This window comes from Watersipora subatra, chromosome 5 (assembly GCF_963576615.1).
Source record: "Watersipora subatra chromosome 5, tzWatSuba1.1, whole genome shotgun sequence".
Taxonomy (NCBI): Eukaryota; Metazoa; Bryozoa; class Gymnolaemata; order Cheilostomatida; family Watersiporidae; genus Watersipora; species Watersipora subatra.
Genome location: NC_088712.1, coordinates 46,339,758 through 46,344,255, shown reverse-complemented (window position 1 = coordinate 46,344,255; position 4,498 = coordinate 46,339,758). Strand labels below are relative to the sequence as shown.

Below are 4,498 nucleotides of genomic sequence, written 5' to 3'. Positions count from 1 at the left end.
GAAAAGATCGGCCGATACCGATTCAGATACTTGACACTCATATCGGCACCGATACCGATTCCGATACCAAAATCGGGGCAACTCTAATACGATGCCAGCCTTGGAACGGATCAACATCGTATCTCGAGGGTGCACTGTATTTGAGATTTGTTGTTTTAGGTGATGTGACTGCCAGGACGTTTTCAGATTAAAATAGGCTAAACTTGACTGCAGTTAAAACGCTCAGAAAAAAGACATCTTTTTCTTTTGAGCGTTTTATCAAAGATCAATTTTGCCGATTTTATTATAAGTTCATCCGAAGGTTTCTACGCTTTCGTTGGGCCATTGCCAAGAGAATGTTTGTTAAAACTTTACCTTTTGCAAACCTTTATAAAAATCGTTAACAAGAATTTTTTGCTGATGATGATAATAATGATGCCCAAGATGTTGACGTTTACTTTGTGGCTTGGAATAAAGTAATAAAAACCGTTTTCGTAGCCGTTGGGCAAATAACAGTTCGAGTTAATGGTGTTGAGGTCGAGTTATCTAAAGCAATTTATCATTGCGTGAGAACGGACCAAACCAATCCGTTCGAGTTAATCAAGTGTTCGTGATAAAATTTTACATTTTATCCGAGGGCGAGTTATCCGAGTTTGACTGTACTTAGCCGCCAAAAATTCCTAAAAAGTTGGGGCCGGCCAGCCGCCCCAGGGAATACGGGCCTGTCGTAACCATAGATTTATCTTCCCCTAGAGTGATAACAGTGCCTTCAACAACACGAGCGTTTCCGGTGCCAACAAAGTACCATACAATGTCAATACTTTCATTTGACGGCAGTCGATTAGCTTCCCATCACACTAATGTAATACAACCCTAGTATGACTATCTTTCTTACCTATGAGTAACTGATTGCATTAACTCACTTACTTAACACTATCTATTTATACACAATTTAACACTATTTAACAATATCCTTTGCAAGTCATGTAGGTATTGATTTGCTTTAAATAATAAGCATATATTAGAGTAATAAACTATAATCATCATTTCTTTAATATGAGCAATAATTACTATCTTAACTGTGGAAATTCATGATCATTGTTTAACCATTCTCATGGCTGATGTTATTGATCTAGTCAATCACTACGATTGACTAGCACAAAAAAGGGCGCGGACTAAACGCTTCTTGTTGGCACCGAAAACGCTGGTGTTGTTATTACTCTAGGGGAAGATAACTCTATGATCGTAACGCAGTCTATATATAGACCTTGTTAAAAATTTTGGTAATTGTCTCCACCTAGCTACTAAACGTTACTTATTTGAAAAAGGTTTTCACTGAATTTTTAATACTATTTTAACTTTTAAATAAACTAATGTGATTTTGATTTAATGAAAATTTTTAATTACATAAAATAATTACTGTTTGACTGAAATATTCAAAAACGGCACTTGAATATACTTATGCACGGTTAGCTGTGATTGATGGCCGATCGGCGAGCAACTCATACTTACCTGGCACAGGGACATCCATGATCAAGAAGGTGGATTCCCCAGGAAGAGGCCTTACCATTGCACTTCGGTTTGGTTGACGCCTGCGATTATCCCAAATGTGGATAACTCGGGTGCGTAATTTTTGGTAGTGGGGGACTGCGTTCGCGCTATCCCCCGAAATATAACAAAAATATTTCTCAAAGCCCATCTGAATCCATTAAATTGACATCAATAAGTTGGTGGGCACTTAGCTACGCTTACCACCTTAATATATTAAATAGACATTTGATACATGATATAAACCAGTATTATAAGAAAATTCCATCAGCATTTGAAAATCTGCTGCGTAGAAGTAAAACCGCTTAGTGTTTTTAACATCTGAATAAGGCAGACTGTAAGCGATCTGGCAACAGAGGATCACAATTTCAAGTCTTGAGAAAGGCACGTTCTGTCGTTGCAATTTAAAGCGCTATTTCAACAAGATCTGTGACATCAATAATTTGTGCAGAGTTCATGACCTATATAAATAAGGGACAATTATTGCTCTTTATCGTGAATAGAATTTGATAATGCACCATAAAATAACAACGAAAATTTGCGCCTGTTTTAAAGTTGTGGGTATTGAGCGAGTGTTACAATTTTTAGCTAGAGCCAGTTATAGAGTAAATGAATATACCGTGAAGCCTCTAATTGAACGCCACCTCTATTTGGCCGCCAACCTGAGTGAAGGGTTGAAGAATAGAGCGCCACTCTCTAATTGAACGTCACCTCCATTTGACCGCCACTCTGATTGTCTTTGATCTTCATGGACCCATAATATCAATTGATCAGTGGAAAAGTGTCCACAAAATCGTATTAATAATGAAACTGCTTACATCAATAACAATTAATTCTGTCACCAATTCCAAAGCTTTTCGTTAAAAAACAAATTTGAAAGCGACGCCACAAAAATAGTTAATAACTTTCTCAGGCTAATAGTAGTTTTTGTTTAACATGGTCTTGATACTTCGAAGTACAAGTATATAAACAAGAGTTCACGTTTACGATAGTAGATGAACGACTAGTTTTGGACCAAAGGTTACGTTTAGCGAACATAAAGTTTACGCGTTGTATTTGTGCTAAATGCTCTGCCAAAAACTGTTTGGACGCTAATATCAACTAGTTCAGCAATGCAGAAGAAAAGTTGAGGTCAGATGACATGTGGAAAGTACCGGACAACCAGAAGATGTTCGTTCCATCGAAAGCAACAATCAGATCGCAGCCATCCGACCAAACGAACCAAATATTTTTGTTCTAATAACGTGAATTTTTGTTTCTGCTTATAATATAAGATGGTTCGTTTATGTCACTTGTTCGTGAATATATATACTTGTAGCATTTGATCGATTATCATTAAATAACTTAAAAATTTGTAGCATATCATTTAATAGCTTCTTTGCGGTTATCTTAACGCGACTTACAATGGACCAACGCTCATAACTCCTCTTCTATTACACATTAAAAGCTAGCTTTTGCTGCAAACTTTAGTCAAAACTAGCCTCTTATTTGCAATAGAAAAAGAGTTATGAGTTACAAACTTATCAATGAGTGCCGCGAGCTTTTATTCCACATTGTTAAATATAAACATAAAATAAAAATGTGCCTTCAAGTTAAGAATGAAATATTTGTAAAACAATTGAAAACTCTAATAAATTTCAAAGCAGGCCGCAGACTATAATATTACCGCAGATTAATTGCAAGCAATAGATAACAACTGGTAGATATATTTCTCGGCTTCCCAATGCATACTTTATTTAGAGATCTTCGACAAGTTAGAGGTAAGTTAGCAGATTTATTGCATCCAAAAGGTCTAATATCGGTCCACCAATGAAAGAGGGCAAAATATAGGTGACATTCGCTTCGCCCGTAGAAGGGCTAAATTAATCTTCCCAAAACTCTGATGAGCTATTTGAAAAAAAACAACAGCAGCCTCTATTTGAACGCCGCCTCCAATCGGCCACCACTAAAGAAGAAGGGTTGAAAAATAGAGCGTCATGGCATTCAATTAGAGGTTTTACGGTTTACTGCGCAAAGGTCAGTGGTCGCCATGCAGTTATGAGAATGTGACAATGTCTAAAGCAATGCCAATTTTGCTAGTGTCACATAGCACTGAACGACACTTGCCAAAACAGGGTGAAATTTTTTTAGCATTGACATGGCAAATAAATGACCTGTTAACTATCGATCCAAAATGCTGAAGGAAACACTAGCTAATAAGCTGTGACATTCTTTACAAAATGCCACAAAGTTTCATGTATCGTCCAATCAAGCCTGCCAACCTCGAGATATAGAGGTGGTACGAGCGAGGGAGGGTCTGTAGTGGTCAATGATAATATGCTAACACTGCTGCCGTGTAGCGTGTGATGAACCAACTAAGTTCTACATAAGAGCCATGTTTGAGCCAATTCTATGCAATGAATATTGTTATATAATTTCAGTTCAGAAAGCTCATTAGAAGTTGTAGACACCATTTATCCGGGCCCACCTGCAACGCTGCGAGTCTGTGACACAGAAGGCATATGGCGTCTAGAGCTCTATCTACTTCGTCAACAGCAATCAGCTACATCAGTGATGCTGATTCATGTGTCAGTACATGACCACCATCAAAGAAAAAAGCAAAGAAACAGTAAGTCGAAGCAAAGTTTGCGACTGAATTTTTTGCTAGGTAAGTAAGCCTATTATGCAGTAGGACACATGTGTACTTGCAGTGTGTTTATATAATACTAGCTGCGCTACCCGGCGTTGCCCGAGTATTAAAAATCAGCTTATAATCAATAAAAAGTAATGAGAGTTGCCTCCCACTCGCTATTAGCCTGCCAGATTGCCCATGGAAAATTTTAGTAGGCTAATTAATGACAATCATTTATTTACGCAATCACCTTGCGTGGTATGCAAAGCCGTTGGGTATGTGCTTCCATATAGAGACTTATATCGGCCAGTTGACAACTGTGGCCTATTGGGTAGGGCATCGGACTGGTGAACGTTAGGG

The 4,498-nt window shown here is 37.8% G+C and overlaps 1 non-coding gene across 1 annotated transcript; it reads left to right on the top strand.

Annotated features, from left to right (window-relative positions):
* Positions 1 to 1,483: 1,483 nt before the first annotated feature.
* On the top strand, positions 1,484 to 1,647 carry LOC137397686 (U1 spliceosomal RNA). The gene has a single exon (XR_010978739.1). It is a non-coding gene; the product is annotated as a U1 spliceosomal RNA (small nuclear RNA).
* The last annotated feature ends 2,851 nt before the right edge of the window (positions 1,648 to 4,498 follow it).